Consider the following 25521-nt stretch of genomic DNA (forward strand, 5'->3'; position numbering starts at 1 on the left):
CTCTCCTCTCCTTCTCTTCCCTCTCTCCCCTCCTTCTCTTCCCTCTCTCCCCTCCTTCTCTTCCCCCCTTCTCCTCCTCTTCCCTCCTTCTCCTCCTCTTCCCTCTCTCTCCTCCTCCTCTTCCCTCTCTGTCCTCCTTCTCTTCCCTCTCTCCCCTCCTTCTCTTCCCTCTCTCCCCTCCTTCTCTTTCCCCTCCCTCCCCTCCTTCTCTCCCCTCTCTCCCCTCCTTCTCTTCCCTCTCTCTCCTCTCCTTCTCTTCCCTCTCTCCCCTCCTTCTCTTCCCTCTCTCCTCTCCTTCTCTTCCCTCCTTCTCCTCCTCTTCCCTCTCTGTCCTCCTTCTCTTCCCTCTCTCCCCTCCTTCTCTTCCCTCTCTCCCCTCCTTCTCTCCCCTCTCTCCCCTCCTTCTCTTCCCTCTCTCTCCTCTCCTTCTCTTCCCTCTCCCCTTCTTCTCTTCCCTCTCCCCTCCTTCTCTTCCCTCCTTCTCCTCCTCTTCCCTCTCTGCCCTCCTTCTCCTCCCCCTCTCCCCTCCTTCTCTTCCCTCTCTCCCCTCCTTCTCTGCCCTCCTTCTCCTCCCCTCCCCTCTCTGTCCTCCTTCTCTTCCCTCTCTCTCCTCTCCTTCTCTTCCCTCTCTCCCCTCCTTCTCTTCCCTCCTTCTCCTCTTCCCTCTCTGCCCTCCTTCTCTTGACTCTCTCATACGTCCCTCTTTCTCCTCTTCCCTCCGCTCCTTTCCTTCTCTCCTCTCCTCTTCCCCATCTCCCCCTTCTCTTCCCCATCTCCCCCTTCTTTCTCTTTCTATTCCCTCTATCTCTTTTCCCCCTTCCCAATCTCTCCTCTATTCTACTTCCCTTCTCCTTCCTTCCCCTCTTCCACGCTTCCTTCCCCTCTTTTCCCTCATTTCCTCTCTCTTTCCATTCTTCCCTTTCCCTCCTTCCTTCATCTTCTCTTCCCCTCCTTCTCTCCCCTATCTCTTTAACTCTTAACTTTGTTCTGGCATTGTGTTCATGTGCAATTTGGTCTCTTATTTATAAAAAGAGGATACAGGAGCTTGGGTTAGATTTATATGGTCTTATTTCATTGCAGTCTAATATTTTTAAGTGAATTTAGAAGTGTGAGGTTGGTGTGCTTGTAATTTTGTGATTTTTAAAAAAGTATATAAATGTTTTATTTTTATTGAAAACTTAATGCTGTCGGTTTTATTTTAGTGTATTTTTATAGTTTGTTATAATGCATAGGTTTTAGAGTGGAATTTAATCTAAATTATCGCTCAAGTCTTGTGTTGGGTTGTTTTCTTTTCAAATGTTTTGTAATAAGGGTGCACAGAAGTTGGTCAGCTTTGAAACTCAACAGTGCATTTTTAATAATAAAGTTGAGGCTTAAGCGTAATTGGTGTAATCTTGTCCTCTTTTTAAAATATTTTAGTTTTTTAAAAACATGCAGAGTTCAATTCAGGATAATTCTAAAACATATATTTCAAAGCATTTTAATAAAATTTGCAATTCCCAAGTCTAATAGACTATTTGCAACCTTTTCCCTTGTTTCTTTTCTCTATATAAGACATGCATGATTGTGAAACACCTCAAACGTTATTTCAGTGCATTTTATATTAAAATAAAAATTTAATTTAAAGGAGAGATGTTTCAATCTTTTCCCATGCTGTTTTATATACACATAGGTCAGCTCTGAAATGTTTCTTTCAGTGCATTTTTAAGTCTGAAGGAGGGGACAGGTGGTTGCAACAGAACCTGGTTGACTCTGAAAGTTTTATTTCAATGCCTTTTAGTGAAGTTTATAAGTCAAAGTGTCATTTAGACTTGATGATTGAGAGAGTCTGACAACTCTGCAGCTTTAATTTCAATAGATCTTATGTTAAAAAAAGCTTAAGGAATGCTCTAACGTTTCCCTTTTAATACAGTAGTTAAGGAATGCACAGTTTGTCTTAATTCTGAAAGTTAATTTAATTTTAAAAATCCATTGTCTTTATGAATAATTCTTTAGGAAAGAATTATTGCAGTCTTAACTTTTAGAATGCGCTTGGACCAACTGAGATTTTATGATGCATTTTAATAAAAAAAATTGTTTCGAATAAAAGGAAGAGTTTGTTGCAATATTATTTCCTTAATATAAATGCACAAAACTTTAAAACATGAAATCGGTTCCTGTATGCCTGTTCAGATGGACAGTGAAAAATCCGTTGACACTGTTCAAAAAGAGAATAGAGTTGCTCCATGGGACCTGGTCAACAATCCCCTCGGTCAGGGTGGTCCAACTGATGGCCGAATCCATCCCCGCTCCCTCCCCTCCCCATTTCATCTGGCCCACCCACTTCCTTCATAACCTATATGTTGTATTTCTGGAAGGGAAACTCAAAAATATTGCTTAAGTGTCCCGTGGACGTTTCTCAAATAGGGGACTCGGCCCTCAGCTGCCAAAAGTTTGGACCACCCTGGCCTAGTTGGCTATTTGAGGGACATTGCTGTGTGTAATTTGTTCTGCAGCACTTGCCTATAAAATAGTTACTGCACTTTACAGTATGAATCCCATGAAGCTATTTAAGACAGACACCCTCTTGACGTGAAAGGTGCTATATCAAATGCAAGGATAATTTTTATAAATTTTGACAATTCTTAAGCTTACTAAGACTATAAGCTATCCCTCAACTGTTCTTTTTACCCTACATCTGTGCCATGACCCGCTCTGCCTTCCCCCACCTCCGCAGTGTTGCCCGGCTCCGACACTGTCTCACACCGCAGGCCACTGAAATCCTCATACATGCCTTCGTTACATCCAGGCTCGACTATTCAAACTCATTGCTTGTCGGTCTCCCCAACTCCTCCCTCCACAGGCTGCAGATCATCCAGAACTCTGCAGCTTGTGTCCTCTCCCGCGCTAGATTCAGCGACGTAACAACCCCATCCTTACCCAACTTCACTGGCTTCCCATCACACGGAGATCACAAGATCATGGTCCTCACCTTCAAAACCCTTCACGGTCTTGTTCCCCCCTACCTCCTGACCTCCTACCGTCCTGTTAGCTCCCTCCGCTCAGCTGGTTTCGGCCTTCTTCATGTCCCCTGCCAATCTGCCCCCACCCTCTGGAACTCCATCCCGCAGTCCCTCGACATGTCTCCTCCCTTGCCTCCTTCAAGACCCATCTCAAGATCCTCCTCTTCGACCGTACTTTCGATCTCCCTGCTTTCCCCCCCTGCCCTCCCCCACCCCGACCCCCAGCTCGGGTCCATAACTCTGTCCAGTGCCTTGGGTGGTCCTCCCGACGTGAAAGGCGCTTTACAAATGTAATTTTGTTGTTGTTGTAATTATTTTAATGTGACTTTTCAATAATTATTATTAAAAAATGCCGCTGCAACTTTTTTTTAAAAAGAAGACTGGTGATGTTCATATCGGGTAAGAAATGCGGACTCTTAAAACTGCTTCGGATGCCATTTTGAAAATTTGTCATTGATTTTGTAAAAGATCTTTATGGTGCTTCATGTTCTTAATTACAACAAATTACATTTGCATAGTGCCTTTCACATCAGGAGGAAGTCCCAAGGTGCTGGCTCTGCACCCGAGCTTGTGATTGGGATCAGGAGGGGTGTAGAGCAGGACCGGTAGGTGAGTGATCGAAATTACGGTCAAAGAGGAGGGTGTTGAGATGGGTCTTGAAGCAGATAAGGGAGGAGGCTAGGTGGAGGGACTGTGGGATATCTCAAGACTGAGATAGATAGATTTCTTATTGCAAAAGAGATTAAGGGATATGGGGATAAGGCAGGGTCAGGTTTATTAGCTGGAGTTAGATTAGAAGATCAGCTATGATTGAATGGCGGGGCAGGCTCGAATGGCCGAATAGCCTATTCCTGCTCCGACATGTTATCTTATGGGATGGAGTTCCAGAGGGTGGGGGCAGAGAGGCTGAAGGCCACCCCGCCAATGGTGGGGGCCGTATAGCAGGCTGGAGCCTGCCGTGTGGAGGGAGCGGACAGGTTGCTAGGAGAGAGATAGGGAGGAGCAAGGCTTTGAAGTTGAGGACCAGGATCTTGAACTTAAATGCAAGGATTATTATTATACAGACAAGGAAGCAACTTGTAGAAACATTTTAGTTCATCTTATTACCTCCATAGTGTTAATGAAATGTTTTGAGGATGTTTGGCCCCATTCCCAGGGAAAATCAATATTTTTCCAATTTCTCCTCCTTCTGGTTGGAATAGTGTCCTCAATCATCCTACGGTCACCTCCTCCTGGCTCAGCGTCGAGCTCCACTACTGTTAAGCACTCAGATGCTTACCCCTGTGAAGAGCACTATAGAAATGCAAAGTGTTGTTAGTTGGGGTTGTTTCCTTCTGCCTTCCTTTCCTTCTTCCCTTGCACCCCAATAATCCAAATCCAGCATGTAGAAGTACTATTTTACTCTGATCTTCTTGAGCTGTGTCTGAAAGCCCTCTGCTTTGCCCATTCACAATTTATTTGGCTGCTTGTATGGCCTCTTATCCTATCTCACTGCTTGGGTTCCCACTCACTCTGTGTAAAGCACTTTGAGATAGATGTACTCTATGTGAAAGGCGCTTTGATAAGCTGTGTCACTAGACCTAGATGAAATATATGAGGTGGTAGCAAGTCTAAAGTTATACGGTGGATAAGCGATGTTTGTGGTATTCCCCTATCTTGTAATTCTTTTTATAATTGAAGTCATTTGTAAGTTTGTAAAATTCAGAAAGTATATTTGTCACACTTAGTGTTTCAATAGTTTTCGGGGGGATAAACAATTTTCGTTTTACTTGTCCGTCCACTTATCGTGCCTGATAACAAGTGGCAGTGCTTCTAAGGTGATTTCAAAAAAATCATTCTCCCCTTTTCCTCCATACCATCACTTTGTGTGTCTGCATTAAATTAAGAACCCTGCACTGTGGGAGTATTGTAGAGTATGTTGTCAAATGGTACTGCATGAATATACGGTGTTTTTTCCCTCTCTTCCTCATACCCTCCAGTACTGAAGATGGTGAATGTTACCAGGGACGATTCAGCAGGTGGCAGTGATCCTCTGATGTCCTATTCAACTGTTCCGTTGTGAATTTTGCAACTATTGGAAAATTGGAAACAGCTGACTTTTCACCCCGATCCCAGGGATGCTAGGTCAATTGTAGTATTTAGTCTCCCATCTCAGAAAAGACTCAAACCTATTAGGCTTCCTGGTGTATCTTAGAAAGCCACTCTTTTTGCACCAATACATCAGGATAGAGTATTCACTAGTTTTAGTGTGGGAATACTATGGTTGCCAGCTGCTCTTGGTACCTTACCAGGAGGCAATTGTTCATCTATGAGCATGTCAATGAGTATCAGAAGTTATTTAACCATGGACTATCACAGCTAAGTCAACGTTGATCTCAGTTTACAGTCACATGTGAACTTTCCAGCAGAGATCTCGAGATAGCAATTAGAAGCCCTGGCTACAAGGGTTTTTTAAAAGAGAAATTGACACCTACATGAGTATTTAAAAGGGTTGGGATGGGGTGGAAAGGTGAAACACAATAATGACTAGCAGCATATTAGTAGCACCATCTAATATACACAATTTGTGGAATGTTCACATTTTCTGAAAGAGTTTGTAGTAATGCCCGTTATTCCTCACTAAATAAGTTTCTGAAAATCTCCCACGGGCAGGAGCTTGAAATTACATTTATATACTAGATCTTATCTAAAATTACAGTGGTTTAAATATGAGTTAAGTTATCACCAAGACCTTCATTCTTGCATTCATCACCTACAAGGTCCCCTTCTTGCTGGATTTCTCAACTCTTCCCTCCACAAGCTACAGATTATTCAGCTCGTGCTTGTGTCCTCCTCCGTACTAAGAACCAATCCCCCCACCCCCTGGCTCCACTGGCTCACCATCCCTCAGAGAATTGAGTTTAAAATTATCATCCTCACTTTTAAAGCCTTCCATGATTTTGTTTCCCTACCTCTGCAACACCATATTAAGCCTGTTCCCTCCATGTCCACTGCCTCACTATTGGCGGTCAGTTCTTCAGCTTTCCTTCCCCACCCTTTTGAACTCCATTCCGGAAACCTTCGGCCTCGCCTCCTTAAGGCCTATCTCAAGACCTTCTTCTTTCACTGTGCCTTCGACCACATTCCCACCCCCTCGCCCTCCACCCCTCTTGATTACAACCCCCAGCTCGGTTGCGGATTAGTAGCTCTTTCACAGAGCTGGCACAGACACGATGGGCCGAATGGCCTCCGTCTGTGCTGTATGTTTCTATGTGAAAGGTGCTCTATAAATATAATTTGTTGCTGTTATCAGATTATTATTCTGAGCCCCTCAATTCAGTTTTAAATTATGTACAAATTACCCAGATCAGCACAAGTGAAGTGCATTAAATGACATTATCTGTTATGTGGACCGTGGCAGAAACTTTATTCGCTGTAGGCACATGTATGTTGTGTGTTTGGTATGCTCGCAAATATGGTAAAATGAGCACACGTTGTCGTTATTAAGGTACATACTACTGAGCCAATGGGCACCTGGGAGTGATCTGACCTTTGAATTGTCAGCCTTTGAACAGGAGTAAAAAAATTGTCCATTAAGCATCATTGGATTTTGATAGCGTCGATTTAGGTTAGATCCATAGAAATTTACAGCACAGAAGAAGGCCATTTGGCCCAAGCTGGCTCTTCTAAAAAGCAATCCTTTCAGTCCCATTTACCTGCCTTTTCCTTATACCCCTGTAGTTTGTTTATTTCCCTTCAGATAGCTATCTGTAGAGGCAGAATGAACTGCTTTGGATTTGTTGTTTACTGGCATAATGTGCTCATTTATGTGATTATAGAAGCAAAGTCGGCACAAAGTCTGAACAAAACGAGGGCAATGGGGAATAACAAATGCCTAGAAGGAATGATAGATGTGGCCTAATGAGAGGAATGATGAATTGTAGTTTAGCTTTACCTCAAAGCCAATTGGAGATCATAGTTTTAAGATTGCTCCCATGTGTCCTTATGACTCTTTTCTCTGGGGTATGGGGTTAGAATCATAGAATCATACAACACAGAAGGAGGCCATTCGGCCCAGTGTGTCTGTGCCGGCTCTTTGAAAAGAGCTACCAAAATCAATCCTACTCCACATAGTCCTACAAACTTGTCCTCCCCAAATAATTATCCACTTCTCTCTTAAAAGTTATTATTGAATTGGTTCCTCTGCGTGTTAACATAGACAATGCAGTCCTGATACAAAACTGAAGCCACAATCTTCTTATTCAGAGGTGAGAGTGCTACCAACTGAGCCAGGCTGACCTGTTGGTTCATGTCTTGCAGCAGGATGAGTTCCTAATGTAAATGGATGATTCTTACACCTTTTGAGCAAACATTCTTGATTGTTCATTGAATTGGTTGTTAACAATCTCCTGGCATTATCGGGCAATGCAGAGAGTTCTCCCAATACTGAACAATATTGCTCCCTGCAAATTCAATTGACAGAAGTAGATGAATGGATTCTTTGTCTTATCACTGCTTGTGGAATGTTGCTGGTTTAAATAGCAGCCACACACGTCTGAATAGTTGCCATAAATAACAGTCGTGACATTTCAGAGTTGCCATTGGGTGAACTATGTATAATTTACACTTTAAAGTGCTTTTCATGTTGAGAAGGTGTCTCAAAGAGTTTAACACTGCTGGCTAGGCACCTGAACTGGGAGTGGGCTGAAGGGAATGAGGTGGGGACTTGCGAACAAAAGAATGGTCAAAGAGGTACGGCTTCAAGGTCCTGTTTGCCCATTGAATTGGATGTTAACAATCTCATCTGTATCAAGCACTTTATTGTAGTGTATTTCAGAATTTCTGTGCAGTGACACATTGAAACGTTACCACAAAGTTTATCAACGGTGATTACAAAGAAGTAGTAGTTGGTATATAATAAGAGACATGTAATTACTTGCTCTGACAGATGTAACATATTTCACTGCAAAAATTGCAAGTGCAGTACGGGTGCATCCATTTTAAAATAGAAGGAGTCTTCTTGCAAAGCTTTCCTGTGCGTTTTGGATATATACACTGCATTCACGTGGGCTGTTCGCCTACAAAAAACACAGTCCCTACATTTTACAATAGATTCTGTGAAGCGCTTTGAGGTGTCCCCCAAACATAAAAGGTGAAATGTAAATGTAAAGATTATTTAAATTGGCAGGTCATCCCCAACTCCCAAGTGGCAGAGAAAAGGAAACAAGGAATTTATTTTAGGCAGTTATTTTTTCATTTACATATTAGTTTGTAAAGATATCATTATGTTCGTGGATTAACATGTCTGGTAATTTTATATCCATGTCACTCTACCTGTGCGTGTTTCTCTCTCTCTCTCTCTCTCTCTCTCTCTCTCTCACTCACTGATGTATGGTTTTGCAGCTACTCTGCACCACCTTTCCCAAGTGGATTATGATTTGTAAGCATTTCTGAGTATGAGGTTATGTGTAACATCTCAGTTCATAGAATCGTACAGCACAAAACGAGGCCATTCGGCCCATCAAGTTTGTGCCAGCTCTTTGATTAGTGCAATTAATGTCAATCCCACTCCCCAGCCCTTTCCCCATAACCCTGCGAACCCGTCCTCCTCAAATACCCGCCCACCGCGTTTTTAAAAGTAGTTATCGAATCGGCCTCGACCACCTTTCCAGATTCGAACAACTCGCTGTGTGGAAAAATTTCTTCTCCCCTCCCCTCTGCTTCTTTTGGAGACCATTTTGAATCTGTGACCTCGAGTCACCGACACACCCACTAGTAGGAACAGCTTTTCCTTTCTAACCTATCAAATCCCCTCATGATTTTGAAGACCTCTATTAGGTCCTCGTAACCTTCTCTGCTCCAATGAGGATAATCCCGGCCTCTCTCACCGTTCCTCATAATCAAGGTCCCTCATTCCTGATACCAGCAAAAATTGCAAGTGAGTTATATAATAATCCTTGCATTTGATATAGCGCTTTTCAGGTCTTCTAGATGTCCCAAAGCACTTCACAAAATATACTGTGGAGTGAATTGACTGTATATTTTGTTGGAGAAACGCTGCAGCCAATTGTGCACAGCACTGTTCCACAAACAGTCCTGATTGAAGTGACTTAATTTATTATTTTTTTCTTGAGGGATTATTATCAGGCATGTGGAATAAGGAAACTTGACCAAGGTTTCGCCCTGCCAGGAATCAAACCGAGGTCTCTTGCCTTGAGGCGAGTGCTCTAACCACTGAGCTACAGGACTCCATGGGAGTTCAGTTTTTTGGCTGAGACATCGTTGGTCTCGGAATTAAAGCTTTGAATTTGATTGAACATCGGAGATGGTTTATTTTTCAAAATTAATTGATCACTGTTCCTAGCAAAGAAACCTGATATGTTTTATAGACCAAGATTATTCCAGTGTTGTACAGAAACAATCTATATATATATATATATGATTCTTGATGTTTTGGAATTCTAGTGTTTGAGAAACATAGTTACACTACGTTTTGTTGACTCCTCCAAGGATAGGTGCTATGGTTGTGGCATTTATCAAAGAAGAAACTGAATTTGGATACTAATTCACTGCTGCAGTGCTTTCTTCATCCCTTTGGCTATTCATAAGCAAGCTCTGATTTTTTCGCTCAAGATATTGTGTGAAATTGGCATGTGGTGCATTTGATGGTGTAATGTTTCATCTTTCAGTAGATGTGCAATTACTAACTTGGGTAGGAGGGAGTTCTATCAGTAATGTATTACAAATGGTACAATTCAATAATTTTTCTGTATTTTGACTGTTACTAATGTTATTGTTACAGCTACAGGTGTAGGGAAAATACAAGGAATAGAGACGCAAGTTTATGCAACCTGAACTCATAATTTAACGCTTTAAGATCTGGTATCATTTTGGTAAATCTACACCGCACCCCCTCCAGAGCCAATATATCCTTCCTGAGGTGCAGTGCCCAAACTAAACACAGTACTCCAGATGGGGTCTGACCAAGGCTCTAATACAGTTGAAGCATAATTTCGTCTCCTTTATATTCTTCGAGATAAAGACCAACATCGGATTAGCCATTTTTGTATCTGTGAGCTTTTTTTTAGTTATTTGTGCATGAGGACTCTCTCCCACAGTTCTTAGTTTCTCAATATTTAGAAAATATTCTGTTTTGCTATTTTTGGATATAGAGTGGATAACCTCACACTTCCCAACATTGAATTCCATCTGCCACAGTTTTGCCACTCACTTAATCTGTCTAAATCTCTTTGTAACTTCCTTCTTCCATCTACACAATTTACTGTGCCTTCTTAACTTTGTCATCTGCAAATTTTTATATAAACCTCTATTCCTTCATCCAAATCATTTATTTATATGTATATATATATGTGTATGTGTGTGGTGAAAAGCTGAGGCCCAATACAGCCCTGGGGACACCACTTGTCACGTCCCACCAATCAGAGAATGTTCTCCTTATCCCTACTCTCTGTTATCTGCCTTCCACCCAATTATCAAGCCTTGTTACCTCCGATTCCATGCGCTTTCATTTTTGCTAATAGGGGGGCAGAACCTTTTCGAATGCCTTCTGAAAGTCCATATAGACAACATCCATAGATAATAATAATTTGGTCACTCAATCCACAACTGTGGGACACTGCAGTGCGCAATTGGCTGCTGCGTTTCACCTACAAAATATACAATCAATTCACTCAATGGTATATTCTGTGAAGTGTTTTTAGGCATCTCGAAGTCGTGATAAGGCACACATTATTATTATAGACACTCTCTTATCCACCATGCTAATGACCTCCTCGAAAAATTAAATTAGATTCTTCAGACATGACCTACCCTTCAATAATCCATGCTGACTCTCTTTAATTAGCTGATACTTGTCTAGTTACTAGTTACTAAATATGTTGTCTGGGATATGTGGTTATGTGAGCTAGATTAGTGCTGCATATTTCCTTGAAGTAGTACAGTGATTTTCTGGTCTCTGCTCATTCCTCCCTCTGATTGATAATAATAATAATAATCCTTGCATTTGATATAGCGCTTTTCACGTCGGGAGGACGTCCCAAAGCGCTTCACAGAATAGACTATAAAGTGAATTGACTGTATATTTGTGGGCGAACGCGGCAGCCAATTGCGCACAGCAATGTCCCACAAACAGTTGTAGATTGAAAATGACCAATTTATTATTGGTTTTGGTTTTGGAGGGATTATTATTAGGCTCTGTGTGGAGTAAGGAAACTTGCCCAAGGTTTCGCCCTCTGCCTGGAATTGAACTCAGGTCTCTCACTTGCAAAGCGAGTGCTCTAACCACTGAGCTACAGGACTCCACGATGGACATCAGTACTGTGATTGTCTTCCAGAATCCAAGTACTACATAAGTTCTAGATGTCATTTAGGCAATATTTGCTGAGGGCTGAGATATGAGACTTACTTGAAGATTTGAGGCGCTGAATGGAATTGTTACTCTTAAGTTCTTTAGATGCTCAATTTTGATGCCTTGGTGACTCATTATTACTTGCAGATTTTTATGTGTTGTATTATGACTTGTTAGGGAAAGCCCAAAAAGGATCGACTTACTTCCTTATAATTAAATCCTTTTGCTGTTTAGCCTGTGGGTATAAAGAGCTTATTCTATTCACTGCTGACCTGTAAATTTTATAATTCTTGCATTTGATATTGTGCCTTTCATGTTGGGATGTCGCCCCGAAAAGCGCTTCACAGGATTTAGTATCAAGCGTAGTGTGGCAGCTAATTTGCGCACAGGTAATATCCCACAAAAGCCATGATTGACCAATTGTATCTGTTGGCCAGGCCACTGGGGAGAAACTCTTCTCTTTTTGAGTAGTATCACAGGATCTTTAACATCCACCTGAACAGACAAATGGGACCCCATTGTTGCATTTCATCTAAAGTATGGCTATGGAAATGCAGCACATCCCTAGCACAACATTGGAATCCAGCCTAGACTTGAGTTCAAAGTCTGTGGGGCTTAAACCCACAACCACCCGACTCAGAGGTGAGAGTGCTACAAACAGAACCATACTAACGTCAAAATGTCTGAAGGATGTGATAAGTTTTATGCATAGGCATAATTCAGAATTCAGCTTTGAACTTAATGGGAATTATTTTATCTCTTTTACAACCTTGTACATTATACATTTCTAAATTTCAAATACTTTTATCAATTTGGTGCGAGATGCAGAGGAAGTTCCACAGGTTAGGGGTACAGGAACTGAAGGTTCTACCACTGATTATGGTGTGGAGATGGTGCCAAGACACACAGAAAGTCTGATTTAGCCGAGCGCAAGGGCCATTGAAGTAGAGGTTAGAAGATCAGAGGTGCCAAGGTGCGGTTGCGTTTGTGGGCGAAGACCTTGACATTGGAAGGAGATACAAAATTACATTTGTATAGTGCCTTTCACATCGGGAGGAGTCCCAAGGTGCAGGAAAGGATGGAGTGCAGGCTGGGTGAGAATGTGGGTGATGGAGATTTGGTGAGTTGCAGTTTGTGGAGTTTGTGTAATGTGCTAGGGAGATCAGAGAGGAGTGCATGAGAAAAATTGAAATGGGAAGTAATAGAAAGTGAATGAGTGTGTTGGATGCGAGATAAGTTAGAGGTGCAAGAACCTGGTCTTGTAAGGGGGAAAGGAAAAGAAAGTTGTGGATCAAACTGGGTGCCAAGTTTATGCACTGGTTCTTTGAGTTTGAGAGTTATTGGAGGAGGCCGAGGAGGATGACTTCTGTCTTGCCCATATATTGAATTGGAATTACAACTCTACAATATTGTAACATTGGACAGAATTTTTATACAACAACAACTTAGATTTATAGCACACAGGCAGAGTCTCGGAGTGCCAGAAATGCTGGCTTTGGAGGTGCAACAAAAACTGCTGTTTTGTGTAGAGCTATAAGCAATTTACCATTCGCATACAACAGTAGTCTGACTCAGATTCACATGCACAAATATTCTGTTTTTTAAAGTTTCTATTTCAAGGTAAATTTTATCATAAGTATCTTCAATATTGCGGAATGGGAATATTCCAGTTAAGGTAATGGCATATGCACCAAGCAGATTAAACCCTTATGAAAATATTGAAAGGAACCCCAACGCCCTTTTATGAAATAGATGGCAAAATGTTATCTAAATTTCTTGAAAATTGCTAACTCATGATGAGTGACTCCAAAATTCTTGTAAATTTCTTGAGGAAAAAGGTCTTCTAAAGTCTTATAACAGTAAGCCATTTACTCAGAAAATAGTGAAGTTAACCTGCTAGCAGATTTGTTCAGCTAGGAAAATATTTTGAAAGCCACAGGATTCCATCCCTCACTAATGTTGACCTCCTCAGGTTGAATCCTTAAACTCCCTGCATTACATTATGTTTGAAACATATTCTCAACCTGTCCTAGATTAAGTTAATTTTCTAAAAGTATTAATGTGATGCATTACCTCAGATTATACAAAGTGTAATTTGTTGTTATCATAGCAGTAATATGCATTTGAACTGGTTTTCTCTGGAAGTTGTTTGAGGTTTGTGAGGTTTAAATGCAAGTTGAAAGTGTGTTATGTACTTTTACAGGAGCTAAGAATAGTTTGTGGTCCAGTTACCTTGTGTCGTGTATTGGGGCAGATGTACTGTGTTTCTCTTTGGCCTCATTTCCCCTATTTCTCACTTCCTCCCCCCACCCCAATCAAGGTCTAATATTCAAATCACTATTGCTTTTTTGTGGGGATGTTCATAAGACCTATTTTATGGAAGGAAATTATAGATGCCCTACATTTAGAATCCTCTTGGATATACGTGATTGTGCGCTGTATATAATTCACATTCCTGAAGGATTGAGTCATAAAGGGATGTTTGCCGAAAGAGGGCAGAAGGTAAATTTGTTTTTCTGGTAAGTAATGTGAGGTTACTTGCATTAAAATATTAGTTTAAGCTTACTGCTATTTTACAAATTTTTAAAAAATTAGCTTAAGTTATTTAACTTTATTTCTTTGTTTGTTTAACCCCCTTCTCCCCCCCCCCCCCCGACCCTGGCTCGGGTCTGAAATGCTGTACACTGTCCAGCGCCGTGGGACGTCCTCCCCTGTAATCTTGTTGTCATTAACACATATTCAGCTACTGTACGCTTTGGTTCGCAATGTAGTTTAATGCTGGAAGATCCTTTGTTACTTACTTGTGGCTAAGCTTGAAGTAGAAAAAAAATGCAGAAATGTGCTGTATAAATATAAAATTCATGAAAACTAGCTGCCATATCTTATTCTGTATTTTAATTGTAAAAAAAACTGCAATTTTGCATAACTTTCATTTTTTCTGTGCATAATTCTGTGGGGATGTTTGAAGGGGTGAAATTATTTTTAAATCTTTTTTGGGAACTGGGTTTGAGTGTTGTATCTGGAATTGATATTACCACTCTAATTTTTCTGCTTTTCACCTCTTCTGAAGACATTTGACTTTTGCTTTCTATTGGGAGTGAATGTTGGAGGTTGGCTGACAAGCAGAGGGGGAAAGGGATAGAGATTACACCCAAGTTTAGCTTTCGTGCACCGCTTCCCAATCCTTTCCTCTGTAAAATGTAGATTATTCAGAACTCTGCTCATGTCGTCTCACACACTAAATTCCGTGAGCTGATCTCCCCATTCTCGCCTGGCTTCATTGTCTCCCCATCCCCCGGAGGATAGAGTTCAAGAGGGGGAATGGGACTCTTCAAATTTATTTGTCCACAAGTAGGGTAATAGTGGAAACAAAGTGCACATGCTTGTTTTTCACTTGACAGATTTTGCAGGAAGAGCGAGAGATAAGTACCATCTCACAGTCATTGTGCTGATCAGTAGCATAAATCAAAGCATGAGTTTCTAACTTGGTAATGGTTGAGCAGCAGTATACAGTAGTACAGTATATAATTATTCAGATTATACCGTAATTGAAGGTGAGACTGCAGATGGTTTTCATAAGAACATAAGAATTAGGAGCAGGAGTAGGCCATTCGGCCCCTCGAACCTGCCCTGCCATTCAATAAGATCACGGCTAATCTATTCTAACTCCACCTACCCGCCTTATCCCCATATCCCTTAATCCCATTATCCACAAGAAATCTATCAATCTCAGTTTTGAATATGTTCAACGACTCAGCATCTACAGCTCTTTGTTTTTTCAAATTACAATGTCCTAGATTGGACTAATGTAATTGTTCATCGTTTAACCTAGGTTTAAGGCTATCTACACTGACTTATTAGCTTCTGACTGTTAAGTCCCTAGCAAGTCATCTATACTGGAATTCATAATTTTGCAGCTAGTTTATTTCTATCCACATTGCGTCTTGAAGGTGATGCAGCTGAATGTTTTGCTGTAGGCATGATTCAGCATGATAATCCTAGGAGAATAACCAAGCTATCAGTGTCAAATTCCATGTAATCCTTGTATTAACTTTTGGAAAGGAGTCGTAATGGAGACTGCTTTCCACCTTTGGTTCCGAAGGCAAGGTTTCCACTTATTCCATTTGGTTGAACAATTCTGGAAAGATTAGCTAATTTACTACGTTTTCTCCAGCTATTTTTCCACCTGCTCTCTTCGAAAAGATTCTGGGCATCTTTTTCCTTCTTCTTCAGTACCTCACCCAAGCTACCATTATTCATACATAGATGTTTATAATATTCCTTACATTTGATGGAGCGTGATAATGTAGTGAATACCTGTTTTTGGTAATGGTTATCATATCGAATATCCCGTTATAGGGGAAGGATGTGGGGTCTCCTTGGAGCAGAACTGGCTTACATGTTTAGCAATGAAATGTCAGAATCGAATCCACCTTCTGCTGGTCTCAATAATTCCAGGCAGGTACGCAGTAATCAGCAAGTCTTGGGAATTAAGTGGGATGCTTGGAACTCTATTTGGTTTGGATACTCTTAAGCATGTATCAGACACCCGGCTGATCNAAAAAAATCATGCTAAACCCACTCCTGTCTTTGCCCAAAGTCCATGCATATGCCCCATAGCAGGGGTTCTCTGGACAGTGCTGGCTAACATTTTCTCTCCCTCTCCCAAAAGATCAATTCTCAGGCTTTAAACGTTCTGGCCTAACCACATTTTGAATACTTTACATAGTTCTAGTTGCTGCCACATAGTAGTACAGAGGGGGAGAACAGTATTAGGTGGCTGAGCTATAATGCATTGAAAAGAGATGCTTTGGAAGAGACTAAATATTGTTATGTTAAATTGAATAAATATAGGACAATATATTCAGATGTGCCAAGAAGACAAGCGGACACAGTTGTGAAGAGCAATTTTTACACAGGGTAATCAATTGGTCAGTTACCAGGAAAATTGCTTGAGCCCAGGATCCTGGAACTAATTTTTTAGAAACTATTCATGCTGTAATGGGAAGATGGCCAGGTAGATACTCTGGATAAGATCAAAAACCCTTCTTCAGGTTTCGTCCAAACCTCTCTTGTGAACCTAATTATTATCTGAAATGGAAACAGCTAACTCAGCATAGGCCAGCAATCTAACTTTCCAAACTGTGTGGACTATCACTTTTACCCATTAAGCTCAGAGCACTGAAACATTGCGAAATATTCTCTTAGGACAGGAACTGCTCATATGTATGCATGAACATGTAATATGGCTAAGTTTGAAACAACTTTGTGGATTAGTACAGTAAACAGGGCTGCAATTCTGCAGGCTTGTGCTGCACGTGTATAAAACTGTATAGCAGATATCTTTATTAAGCCCTTGAGAATGCCTTGCATTGCATTTGCTTGTGTTACCTATTGCACTGACATGTCTAGATTGACTATGTAATAAGGTGTTCTATCAAATGAAAGAATTATTATTTATTTAAAACCCAAATAGAGTGGTGTGATTCTAGCTCTATGTGAGTGGCACTTTAAAAGTTCTCATGCTGCCCAAGAAGACAGGACCAGCAAGGACCATTAAAGCTCACCCGGCTTGTCCCAGTTTTTTTTTAAATTGTAGCTAGTTTACGACTATACCTGTTGTGCCCTTCAGTTAATTTCTTAAACAACTATCACATTTATTCCTTAATTTATTGTATAATTCAGGCTTCCTCCACTTGATTTTGCAGCTGGAAGCAAAGTTGTTTTGTTTCCAGCAGGTTAAAATTGACGTTTGTCAAGGATACTTTTATCAAGCTGGGATGGAGCATAAGGTGGTAAACAAAACTGTTTTTGCCTTTTATTTAGTGCTGTGGAGTACAGCAAATGTTGGTAATTTAATATCTCAACCACGATTGATACTTCTGGTCAAATTTTTAACACTTCTATTTGTTGGAAGAGGGTATACTTTTAAAGTATCTTATTCTTCCATTGACATTAACAAATTAGATTTATTAAGAACATAAATAACTGAATGCAAATAGCATCAGGAATAACTGGAAACTTTCATTCCTATATATTGGATATCAATTGGAGTACAGTGGAGTATAGTATTGCAGGACAAGGCTAACGGATTTGACATTGTTCAGATGCCTAAAGCAGGGAGTGCCTTACAGGCTACAGTTCACTTCTTAGAATCACATACCTGAACAAATATTTTGATGATAAAATGTGAAATAGCTTGTTTTCTGTAGTTTGTACCTCAAGTTACATGTGCAGGCAAATTTCAGGTGGGATATTAACAACAAGATTATTAACAACGACAACTTGCATTTATATAGCTCCCTTCAGGCTGGACGGGGTCTTGGAGCGCTTAGTCTATATTAGTCTATAACGTGTAATGGGTATGTTGTCCAGATGTTAAATCATTCATTTTATATAACTGGTCTTCAAGATATTTTATCCTTTTAACCTACTGCTAATCCTGGTGTTGTCCATTTGTGCACACTTTCCGACAGATGTAATTGGATCATTATCTGGGTGGCTGATTTTTTTTACCCAGCACTAACCAGGGACATTGAGCTCAATTGTAATGCTAACAATCACCTAATTAAATGCAGACCATGGATTGAAATTTAAACTGTTGGGACTTCTGTTTAGTTTCACATTGAGGTTTACCAACTGAGTGATGTTGGGAGCGTGCAGTCTTTTAAATGTTCACGAATGTCAGTTATTGTCCTAGATTCAACTATAATTAAGGAAACTGGACAACTCCTTATGCCCCCACCCCCACCCCAACCTATGGTCCCAGAATTATCAACTCAGTTTTCGAGATTGTGGATTATGTTTCCCACAATGAAGATTTGTTGTTGGCCACCTATATTGATTTGCATTTTCATAATTTATGATATGTCAAAGTGCTTGACATATTACCATCAACTTTATAACTGTTTTTGTGAGTAACCTTGGCAGCTATTTTTGATGAACAGATTCCACAAATAGATTGCTAAAAGATTGTTGAACACGGCTCCAGGAAAAAAAATTTTTTAAGCATCTTTTAATATCCACCTGATTAGGCAAATGAGAGCTCAATTTAATGACTTTACCAAAAAATAAGAATCTTTGCATTTGATATAGTGCCTTTCACATTGGTTGGGCGTCTTCATGGCACTTCACAGGATGTACTGTAAAATATAGTGACTATAGGAATAAGTATATTTCACACTCTTTTGGTTCACTAACTTGGTTTATGGTATACAGTATTTGACTGATTTTTAGACCAAACATAAGAAGTTTTTTTTATATTTAGATGTATATTTTTATCTTCTACACTAATAAAATGACAATGGCTGTGTGTATATCTTACTAAAGATCTTACTAACCGATTAACGTAGAGACGTCTGGGAGTGTCATGGGCATATTTGTTTTCAGGGATATCCTATTGTTGATGAGTTCTGACCTAAACAAACTCATCACACATGAATGGCAGTTTTGTGTTTTGCGCTGCAGTTACACCTAGTGGCCATGCGGACTCACAGTGGCGTCATGACATCATGTGTCACAGAGCAAGTACGTACGCACGCACTCAGGCGAAGCCTGGCAGTGGTGAGGTGGAAGTTACCTCAAGTGGCGTTGCCTTTCAGGTGCTTTTCCTGTTGCTCCTGACCAGATCCAGCCCTTTCGCATTGAGTTGAGGAAGAACGTCTTCACTCAAAGGGTGGTGAATGTATAGAACTCACTACCCCAAAGGGCTGTTGACGCTCAGTCCTTGAACATATTCAAGACTGAGATAGATAGATTTCTTATTGCAAAAGGGATTAAGGGATATGGGGATAAGTCAGGGTCAGTTATTAGCTGGAGTTAGATTAGAAGATCAGCCATGATTGAATGGCGGGGCAGGCTTGAAGGGCCGAATGGCCTACTCCTGCTCCTATATGTTATGTTATGGGTGACGGTTGCTCGGTAAGGCCGCGGGGTTTCTGGTGAAGGGTGAAGCCGGGCCCTTGAGTTGTGGCCTCACTCGGGGCTGGGGTTTACCCTTTCCTCTTATTTATACAACTTTATATAATAATTATCTATACTAATAAAGAAGAAATGTCTGTCTATGTATCTGTCTGTGGGTCAATCTACATTCCAAATTGGATCCTTTGGGTGCAAGCGAAGCTGCAATGGGTACAGCTAGTATATAATTTAGCAGTAATGTTCAGAAAAATTTGTGGTTAATACTATGCTCAAGTATGCAGTACTAGGGGTTCTGAATTGTTGGAGATATATCACAAAATGGGAATGTACAGAACTAGCAAAGATCTTTGCTGGTTCCAAAGTTTATATTAAAACAAATCTTTGCTTGACTTCCCTTCATGCAAGGTACGATTGCCAATTAGGGCTACAGACTCAAATAATACAGGTTGGTAGTCCTCCAAAATGTGTATGTTTCTGTACAGAATACTTCTTGTGAACTCTGGCAGGCTAAAAAAAATTACTGATTGGTTTCAGTTCTTGTTATACTGAAAATATTGCAGTATGTGTGCAATAGTCTTATTCATTTTTAGGAACCCAAGTCTGTAGGAAGGGAAAGAAAGTACCTATTGGAAAGTGGTATCTAAACTGCACAAATCAGGGTGTTTAATGTTTCACCTGTAGGTTTGTCATGTAACTCCTATTCCAGATTAGTGACCTACATACTTTCTTCAAAGAGATCTAGCATTTGTTGCTGTTATCAGTTTGGTAATCAGATTAATAGTTTGATTATTACATTCTTTGTTTTTTTAAAAAAAGATCCTGTGAAAATGTGCATTCAAGTTCTTAAATAAAATATAATTTGTGCATACTAAAATTTGTTGGCCAAAATTATGCAGTGTTTGAAGAACCAGTTTTGTTTGTTCGCACCTCCTCAAATCCACATCAAAGTTTTTCTGTTTTGAGTGAAGGATCAAGGTCTATAGTAGAGAATACCACTAAGGTTGAGAAGAGCAGTACAAAGAATGAGATTAATTAACATGTGTTTTGTTTAAATGAGATAAATTATTTCAAGCTTTAAAATCTTGTAATAGAAAGAATGAGTGAGGTTTAGGATCCATTTTTGAAAGAATATTAAAACAAAATTCAATTGAATCAGCCTTGGAATGAGATTTAATCTGACTTGATAATTGTTTAAATAGGAAGAGGAAAGCTTGTTGTGAGTTCAGGAATGGAATGAGTAATTTTAGATGATTGTGCAATATAGATAAAGTACAGAAACGGGCCATTCGACCCATTAACTGTTAGTGTTTTCCACCACAAAGACAAAAGATAATCTACTTCCTATCCATTTGATTGTTTGCCAAATGACTATCAGATTTGCTGACATCACCTGACTCCGCTGCCTTCTGGGTCAGATATATGCATCTGACCTGCTGCACCTGACCTAGGGAGTTCAAGTTAATGGTGGATGTTAAAGATAAATGAGGAAATTATTGAATTTCTCATGAGTAACATTCATCAATTTGAGGACCTCATTCTCACCTTTTCTTTGGTCAGCCGGGTGTCTGCCACATACCCATCACTATGTTTAAGAATATCCAAATTAAACAGAGAATTTTATGCATCCACCCATACATGGAAATTCCACACAAACATGGATGGATTGTTGGAATGGAATGTGCACTCTCCCTGGAGGGACACATCATGCTCATCTAATTCCAGACAGTATTAGGCTCAGGTTGCAAGAGCTAAGGCTTGAGGACCCCAGAGTGTGTGTTAGCGGTAACTGCTGGGAGTCTAACCAGCTAAAACCACATAGGTTGCCATTGATATCGCTGTCTGGCAAACTCTCCTGTGGCTGTACCACCCTACCCATTAGGGCTTTGGCTTGCAGGCTTAAAAGTAGCTGAGTGGGAGGATTTCCCTCCCCCGGTGACTGGACTGCCCATCCAAGTCCTGCTGATGACCCAGATAGCTGTAATCAGCATTCATCATCTGAATACTGCAGATCTGCCAGGCTCAGGAACCGGACTACTGAGACCGCCACTCAATTCCAACATTCCGTTGCCAAAACAAGTCACCTTTGTAGCCAGTTCGGCTCTAAGGAGCCCCTGTTTTCTTTAATTCCATTGTACCCTACCTTGGTATTATTCTAGTAGTCTTAATGGGGGGAGAGAAGGAATCTGATATTTTTTTTATATTTGTTTTATATTTACACTTTATGAAAACCAGACAGCTGTAGATTGTTTCTTGTATCATATCTTTATAGGGTGGGAAACAAGACCTGGTTGGCTCTATGAAGTTGTAACTAGAAAAAAGGCTTTTATGCACTTGAAGTTACCTAAAGTTCTGTTTCTAAATGAATGACTGAATCAAATTTAATAAGATGGATATTGAGGCGTAACTCATTACATTCATGATTGGTCACAATCCTTGGGGGATAATTGTAACCTATTTATTGATATCTAGTCACACCACGGACCAAAATTTCTCCATGCTGTGTAAGGCAGCTATGCAGAATGTTCTTAAAGTACTGTTTTGGTTTAAGAACTGATGCAGACAATCACTTTGTTCTAGCTAAAAATCCTAGTTGAAATGTGTTCATTAGAAAGCTGTCTATGAGGCTAATTTTCTCCATCTTCCCACCATAGAATGGACTTTACATTATTTGCTACAGTTGATGTTACTCTTTGCACTCCAAGAACTATATAGCAGACCAGTCGTGCCTTAATTCAAATGAAGCGAGTGTGCATTCTATTGTTGTGATGAAGAAAGGCTGATTCCATCTCTATCCAGGAACAGGCCATTCCCTGCTCAGGACACATTGAATATTTGGTGGGGGGGTGGTGTTACACACAGGTGGTGAAGATCAACACATGAATTTCTTCACATGAATCTCCAGTGCCTGATAAGAATGAGCTTTCTTGACTGTAAGGTGGGGGACAGGGGAGTATTTTACATGAAATACAAAGTGACCAAAAAGTCTTGTTTTTCAGCAACCCTATTATCTAAAAAAATCATAATTTCTTTAAGAATTATTATACATTGTGATGGTATCCTGACTTTTGGTCACCCTGTATATTCCAATTTGCTAAACTTATGTGACCACGGATGGCACACCTAAGTAGAAAAATATTTATTGAATGATTGTATATATGGGTATTCCAAACCTTAGAACCGTAATTGTGAACAGCACTGTTTTATCAATGGTGCGTTGGATCATGCAATTTTTCTTACATTTTAATTTTGCAATACACTTAAATGCTGGCTAGATGGACTAATGGAGGGGTTGGGGGGGATAGGGGGTTGGGGGGCGGAATAGGAAGAAGATCAGATCAGTCGAGCAGAAATTCAGGTTAAGTATAATTAGAATGCCAGTACTAGCATTTACTGACATTTTTCAATTTTTTTTAAATTATTCCGTTTCGGGCCTGGTCTGTCTAGCTTTGAATTCAGGATACCTGGAGTCTGGTAAGATAGGGATTTACTGTAATAATAATTCTTGCATCTGATATAATGCCTTGTCATGTCGTTGAGACGGCTCAAAGCGCTTTACAAAATATACTATAGTGAATTCACTACAGATTTTGTGGTTAAAAATTAAATATTTACTGTTCTTGATTTTGTGATTCACAAAAGTATACCAGAGGAAGCTGCTTGTGCACTTACTGGTTGCATTCATTATGCATATGGTGCATAGATTATTGATTAAATCAGATTTTATACAATTTATAGTTTGCCTACAACTTGGACTTTGCGTAAGTCGTATTAAATGCTGTGACTGATGCAACTTATGTAAGTTTTAAGGTATAACTGAGCATCCTGTGCCTTCTCACGCTTGTTTATTGCTGCCTCATATTGTTTTGAGACAGTGAGCGATAAGTCAGTTAACATACCTAGACATCTTTCAGCCTCCCCCCTTGGCCATTTCAATCCCATTCATGGAGTACATGTGTTTGCTCTTCTTGAAACCTATATGACAAGATTCTATTGCACAATGATTTGTTGTGCAATAGAACAAATACTGAGTAAAACTCCGTACCCACAGCTCACCAATTCTGCCCAAGCTCACTGACTTCCTACCTCCTAATGGATCAACTTCAAGATCCTCACACTTGTGTTCAAATCCCTTCACTCCCTGGCATCTCCCTACCTCTCCGACATCCTCAGTCCCCAATCCACCACCTGGCGCCTCTGCTCGACTGGCACTGGCCTCCTGCGTATCCCTCACACATAACATAACATAACATGTAGGAGCAGGAGTAGGCCATTCGGCCCTTCGAGCCTGCCCCGCCATTCCATCATGGCTGATCTTCTAATCTAACTCCAGCTAATAACCTGACCCTGCCTTATCCCCATATCCCTTAATCCCTTTTGCAATAAAAAGTCTATCTATCTCAGTCTTGAATATGTCCAAGCACTGAGCGTCAACAGCCCTTTGGGGTAGTGAGTTCCATACAATCACCACCCTTTGAGTGAAGAGGTTCTTCCTCAATCAGTGCGAAAGGGTTGGCTTCTGATTTTGAGGTTGTGAGCCCTGGTTTTAGTTTCTCCAACCAGGGGAAACAATCTCCCACTACCTACTCTATCATGCCCTTTGATGATCTTATAGGTCTCTATAAGATCCCCTCTAATCCTTCTATATTCTGGAGAATATAGGCCCAAATTGGTCAGCCTATCCTCGTAACTCAACCTCTTCATCCCTGGTACTAACCTAGTAAATCTACGCTGCACCCCCTCCAAGGCAAGTACATCCTTCCTTAAATGAGGAGACCGAAACTGCACACAGTATTCCAGGGCCCTATACAGTTGCAGCAAGACTTCCCTACTCTTATACTCTAATCCTTTCACTCTACCATCCGAGGCCGCGCTTTCAGCCACTATGCCCCAAAACTCTGGAACACTCTCCCTCAACCCCCCCACCTTGCTTCCTCGCTCCCTTTTTTCGAGCCCCTCCTGAAAACTTTCCTCTTCGACCGTGTTTATGGCCAAACCACCCCCCCCTCCCCCCACCACCACCGCGGCTTGGAGTCAGCATTGCTAGGTGCGTTGTGGAGGGTGCTATATAAGTGCAAGTTGTTGTAAGGAATTACACTTGGTTTAACATTTGAATTTTTGGAAGCTCATAACCTTCTCATCATAAGTTTATCATCCCTGAACTTAATTTCTACTTGTGGTAAGAAACCTTGCAGGATTGGCCAAGGGCGGTATTATGCAGTGTCCTCAATGTGGTTATCTGAAATATAATTATTAAAGACAAAGTTTGGCTAGCTAGTTAATTACTCACCAATTTAAATGAGTTGGAATCAAGGGAGTATTTTTTGGCAGAGTACTGGAATATCTGATGTGTTTTTGGAGTTGTTCTGATTTGACTGACTAATGCAAACTTAGAATGACTTGGTGCTTAGCCATTGGAGCATGTGTGTCAGTTTTGAACATGTCGTGGTAATGATTCATATGAGCCTGATATTTGTGATTGTCTCTGTCAGGTCAAGTGAAGTTGTTTATCGCGCAGACAGGATGTTGAGTCACAGGATTTACCTCTTGGTAGAACAACATTTGCATTTTGGAAGACCTTCTCATCATAATTTTATCAATTTTATTAACTTTTGTTAAGAATTGTGTTTTTTTTCAAAGGTTCTTATTCTTTTTAATCAGGCGTTTGATACTCGATGGCTTGCACAATAATCTGGCACATCACAAGTTGTCCTCTATAACCCTTCCACCATGCTAAAGGCAAATGTCCATCAAATAGTTGAGCATCGTATGGGGAGCTTGAGACAACAGTTGCTGGGAAGGAATTATTAAGAGGCTGAGGTTGGTGATTCTATTCAGGATGATGCCCTTTTTTGTTGCTGGAAGACAGGTGGGCAGGATTTAAAGTGGATAGATGTTCTGGAATGTTGCTTCATTTTGATTTGGAGTTCAGGAAGAGAGCATAGTAACTCTTTCTGATGGGACAAACTGAGTCGCTGATAAGATAAATATACTTGAAATGTTGAAAGAGTGGACTGCAGTGAACATTGACCTTTTTTTCTTTTTGGGTTTTCATGTTTTATAAATAGCTGACTGAAGCCACAATCATCCTTTTTATGAAAAAAAGATTTAAAATCTAAATCCATGACTGTTTGTGGGACCCTGTTGTGTGCAATTGGCTGCTGCGTTTCACCCACAAAATATACAGTCAATTCACTTTGCAGTATATTCTGTGAAGGTGTACTTGATAAGGTGCTAAATCTGATTATTATTATG

The 25521-nt window shown here is 40.4% G+C and overlaps 1 protein-coding gene across 2 annotated transcripts in view; it reads left to right on the forward strand.

The window, feature by feature from the left end:
• The window catches only part of smad2 (SMAD family member 2), a 63220-nt gene that overhangs the window by 1158 nt on the left and 36541 nt on the right, over positions 1-25521 (forward strand). The window lies entirely within an intron of this gene.

This window comes from Callorhinchus milii, unplaced genomic scaffold, assembly GCF_018977255.1.
Source record: "Callorhinchus milii isolate IMCB2004 unplaced genomic scaffold, IMCB_Cmil_1.0 Scaffold1, whole genome shotgun sequence".
NCBI lineage: Eukaryota > Metazoa > Chordata > Chondrichthyes > Chimaeriformes > Callorhinchidae > Callorhinchus > Callorhinchus milii.